The following is a 5,807-nucleotide window of genomic DNA, read 5'->3' as shown; positions in this document are numbered from 1 at the left end:
GCATGGGGGGATTTGATAAGTGTTTTTTATCAGGTTACATCCTGGCAACACATCTGATTTTGCTTCCCAACACTCAAAGTTCAGTAACACATTTGGAAAGAAAAAAACAAGAAATGAAATGAACCCTTTGCACTCTGATGAGCCCTTTCTCTCAGAGGCGTACAATCAGAATAATAAATATAGCTGCAAGCAGCACCTGACAATGTCTCATTGTTGCTAATTCCTAATAAACAGCTGTATATTATATTACATTACAAGGCATTTAGCAGACGCTCTTATCCAGAGCGACGTACAATGAAGTGCAGATCAAACACAAGTACAAGTGCCTGAGAGGACAGTACGGTTTCCGAGTCCGAGTGTAACCATACACATACAATCGGAACCCTTGAAGAATACATCAACTTCCAAACTAGCATACCACAGTTGGCAGCTAGAATACCCCGAGTAAAACAATGCAATGCGTATAGGCCTACGCATTTTAACAAAAGCCAGTTGGCAAATGCTGAGAGAGACGATGTATAAGTACAACAACACAGTCCTGACCCCGCGTGCCTTCCCCTGTTCCCGGAGCATCAATGGCAGGTGCTCGTAAAGACTAGATAAGCTCCAATATATTGTACGTCTTTAAGAACTTTAAAATAAAACAGACACATGTTAACCGTGTTATATTTCAGTAATGCAATTGAGCTGTATTTCTAGTAATGTTCTGTTGATTTAAAGGCAAACATGCATGTTGTTTCTTTCCGTGATTGACCGAATTAACCGATTAGAATGCAGCATTAATGATCAGTAATCCATCACAATTTCCCCTTAAAATTCGCCAGAAAGAAACATTTCACAGCTCTTCTTTTAAAAATATATTCCGGGGGAGCATACCCCCCCCACCCCCCGTTCTCCAGCTCTATTCAACAGCTTTACTGAACCTCCAAAATATTCCATCTAAAGTTACGCCTTAGGAGGATCTTGTGACGCTGAGAGCCACACGCCTTCTCGTCTCAATTTGACCGTTTGTGTGTGGTGATCCCTCTAACCCTGCCAAGTCCCTCCCCTGGAGCACAGAGCCAACATGCCGCTCCACGGGAGCTGGAAAAACTTGGCTTTTTTTTGGCAGGACCGGGAATCGAACCAAAATGCCAATTTGCTGAAATCCAATATGACAGACATGGGGGGTTACTGAGGCAAATTTGTTCTGCAGGCAGAGACACATATGGTGATATAAAGTTCATGAACTCAGTTCAAACACAGTGAATAACACAAAAGCATGACATATTACTGTAGCACCGCCTATTAGCCAATTCTCACCTAATTCTCACCTCACCTTAGCATGCTGCTAATTAGATCCTTAAGTCAATCTAATGAACCCTGAATTGTTGGCTGATGGCGGCTTTTTTTTCATATATAGTTTGTTTCATATATTGCCTGTCTGGACCTGTGGCCAAGACACATCATACACAATTTTAAGTTACTTAATAATAGTTATGGCATGGAATAGCACCACCTATTCCCACAGTAGAACTAGATGTATTTCCAGTTTTGTGAGAATTCCATCTTTTATTTCCATCTTTTAAGTTATTTGCATTTATGTCATGAGGCAATTTGCATTGGCCTTTTATTAAGCCATATTGGAACGTATCTAATTCTGAATAATTATTTGAATAAGCTTAGTCTAAGGAGGCAATGCACCAAACTTTTATAAATGACCAGTGCCCCCGACTGCAGAATCGTGGCAGAAATCACAGTGTGTATACCCAGCTTAAGGGCAGCAACAATTTGTATCACAAACGGGATCCTCAGCCCAGCCGACTCATCAACATTATCAACAGCTGATCAGAATCCTGCAGCAGGATGGTGAGTAGTGTACTACGTCCTTAGTGTGCTGTAACAAAAGGAGGAGGAGGGTTGGGTCAAAAACGTATTTCACAAGTAAACTGATGTATGAAGTAAGTTTATAAAACAGAAGGACACTTAAATATTTGAAGAATTTAATTGCAAAACAAAATAAACAGCACACCAAATCGTCCAAAATTGTCAAACAGTGTAGAAACATCCACAATTCATGGAGCTATCTAGCTCCAAATAAATAACATGGAGTATATGAACGATGTTCCACAGTCACTGCACAGAATACAGTTTGTTATTGCAAACCACAATAAACAGCACTTTCATTTTATTGCATATTGTGATAGGCTATATCTGCACTGCCGACATTCAAGCAAATAATGAACATTATTGACAGTTTGGAGGATAGGATAATGTCACCTCTCCAAAGGAAGCAAGGAAGGTTGGTAGAGTACCATGACTGAAGAAAACTGAAGAGATTGTGAGATTTGGGGGTCAGCAAGATACCTATACATAGGCTGTACAGTGTCCATACACTGTGAGAGGCAATCAACCCAAACAATGTCAAATTCCTGACAAAGATGAAGAAGCAAGGAAGAACAGAAAAATCCATGGGAAGTATTCCGTATTAACCAGGTGAAAGGAAGGTCAAAGTATGCAAAGCAACCTTTATCAAGGTTCTTGGTGAGAGGGGTTTTTTATCCAGAGATTTAAAAATATCTAAAACCCCCTATCACATTTCCGTTATAATAGGAACCTGATTAATAAAGATGCATGAAAACTCAGTTGTCATTAATTGTATTGCATGTGTGGATGGTTGAACGTGAATGTTTCCGTATGTAGCCTTTCCACAGTCTAAAAAATGTGTGAAAATAAAGTTTATGATTAGTTCACTTTTATACTTAATGTTTTATACATATATACGTATCTCAGGTACACTGTGCACATATAAGGAGTTGTCTGTCAGTCAGCAGTTACAGTAAAACATGAGCCTCTGTTTGATCTCAGCTCACTGTGTCTAGACAGAGAACATAATCAGAGGCGCATAGTGTTTTATGTCCAGCATTAAGGTCTTGTTCATGGGCCCAGCAGCTGTGTGGATCTTACTGTGGCTACACCGGGGCTTGAACCACCAACCTTCTAGGTCTCAGTATTGTCCCTTATCCACAAGGCTACCGGTTGCTCCCTGATGATCATTACATTTTATCGATAAATGAAAAACATCTGCTGGAACTGCAGTCACAGTTCATCCATTACATTACATTACATTATTGGCATTTGGCAGACGCTCTTATCCAGAGCGACGTACAAAAAAGTGCATACCCATAACCAGGGATAAGTTCGCTGAAAGACCCTAGAGGGAAGTACAATTTCAACTGCATCCCATTTCTATGCAAACTTTACGCTGGAAGTGGATCACCTCTAGTCCTCCTCATAATGGGGTGAAAGGAACAGGAGCAAAGAAAAAATAAACAGTCTGCTAATATCTGTTGAAGAATCTCTAACATCTGTCTCACAAAAGGAGAGCATTGGCAAATTCTCCAAATGTAATTTTTGCAAATGAAAATGCTGTAGCTAATGGAAAAAGCAAGCTAGCTAGCCACCGAGGGGATAGCTGAGTGTCATCTTGTGTATAACGTGTGTTTGTGTGTCTCATTAACATTGTACTTAGTTAATTACAGGCATTAATCACAGAACTAAACGCAGTATGTTCATGACCATAGCTACAGTTTAGAGGAGGCTACTTGGTGCCTATACTCTATAAAAGGGCTTGCAGCCTGTGCTTCTCAGTCTTTTGTCTTTTGTAGATTTCCATACATAGAGTATACATCCTATATATAGTTTCTTAGGCTTGGCTAAAAAACATTTTGTTGATTGCATTAAAATAAAATCTCCCATTTTTGTTGACCACAAAATACCATCTGTATTGTATAACTAAGGAGTACTTATTTGGAAAAACCTATTCAACTGTCAAACAGACAAAGAACACTCGTAGGGATGGGCAGGGTTAATCGATTAACTGGATTACATTACATTACATTAATGGCATTTGGCAGACGCTCTTATCCAGAGCGACGTACAACAAAGTGCATACCCATAATCAGGGATAAGTGCGCTGAAAGATGCTAGAGGGAAGTACAATTTCAACTGCTACCTGCACAACAAAGCTAAGGACTATTTGATTTGATTTTCTTTTTAACAAACAAACAAACAAACGCAAAAGTATGACCAAACCACTTAACTAGCTTACCCTTAACACTGCTTACCGAGCCAAACTAAAAATACTGATACACAAAAATGTACATCACAGAAAGACAACAATTAAGGTTCACAGGGAGGTAGGGAGGGACGGGGAGAGGTGCTGCTTGAAGAGGTGCGTCTTCAGTTTGCGCTTGAAGATTGGAAGAGGTAAGTCCTCCATAACATCAGCTGCACCCCATCACTGCACCCCTTGTCACAGTAAAATATCTCTTTCCTAATTTCCCCCAGCCAGGGAGCAAATTAATTTGTTAAGCAACACCCAATGTGTTCAAGGTTTGACAGATAGATAGATAGATAGATAGATAGATACTTTATTCATCCCGAGGGAAATTTTTGTGATGTCACTGCAGGTGTGGATGGAGGCAGGAGCTCAGATTTTCTTCTCCTACAGTGTTGGATTAGGTACTCTGACTGTCCTGGGTAGCTACAACACCTATAACAACAACTGCTACAAGTAAGGCCCAAGCTTACCCAGAGTACACAAGGGCAGGAAAATTGTCAGGGCTGCATTTCCCAAAGCCTTCCTAACGATACGTCGTTCATGAGTTGTACCTTAAGCTGTACCTTAACGTTTCAGCGTGTTTCCCGAAATGGTCTTAGCTAAGTATACCTTCTGTACGTCTTACTTTCGTAAGGTTGGTCTGGACCACACTTACCTATACCTTATCGATGTTTTCAGCTCACTCTGCTAGTGGCCACCTCTGTTACGACCGCAAGCCTCTCAAATCAGCTGTTGCTCTTAGTTACATCTCAATCTGTTAAGCAATAGGTACACTAATAATACTACAGTTGTAGTTGGCGAATAATATTTGTAAAATACCACAATAATTGGACTGTTTTTATGCAAAGAATAAAAGTGTACATTATGAAGGATGCATGTCGCATTTTATTGAACATGTTGCCTCATTGCCTTTTAAATGATATTTATAAACTGACGATTTCTATGTGGGCTGGAGTGATGTTTAACCATAGTTTTTTCTTTATTTTGTTGGACACCATAGTCCTAAAAAACAATTTCCATGCCATGTCCTCTAACAATATCTCCATTTTGTTTGCTGTGAAGCTGTGGGACCGCTTCATAGTTTTGTTGTTGTTGTTGTTGTTGTTGTTGTTTTCGTGTTGGTGCGTTTTGCTTGTTGGTGCACTTTTATTGAAAATAGTGAAAAAGAGAAAATAGTGAATTACACCAGTAATGTGATTGTCCCTACGGCAAATCAACACTGATTGCAAAGTAATTTAAGGCACCCTGACAAAGATATTAAAACATGACATGCCAAAGAAGGCATAGTGGGTCGAGGTGAGATACCACAATCTGATATCACAAACCGCATATTTGGCGAAAATAATACTCAGGTGATCAGCTTCCTGGCAGTGGCTCGCCACTCCTGGCTGCTGAGTCTGTGATACTGCTGCCACTACAACTGCCTGTGGCCCTTGTTTACTTCTAGATCCTTCCAGTTTGGTTCTTGCTCAACATGAAGGAAAGCTGTGCTGAGCTAGCAAGGCATCATGCTGGGTTACCAGAGAGCACAGCAACATTACTTGCCCAACTAACTGGAGAACATTTCATAATTAATAAAAAATGATAGTTTCAGGAAAAGAGTAAACATTGGTGTCTGTCAATCATCTTTCTCTCTTTTCTTTTTTTCTCCTTTCTTTACCTCCCTATCTCTTTCTCTGCTTCTCTGTGTTGAACCTTCTGCTGT

Source organism: Conger conger, chromosome 13 (genome assembly GCF_963514075.1).
Source record: "Conger conger chromosome 13, fConCon1.1, whole genome shotgun sequence".
Taxonomy (NCBI): domain Eukaryota; kingdom Metazoa; phylum Chordata; class Actinopteri; order Anguilliformes; family Congridae; genus Conger; species Conger conger.
Note: the sequence above shows the minus strand (reverse complement) of the source record.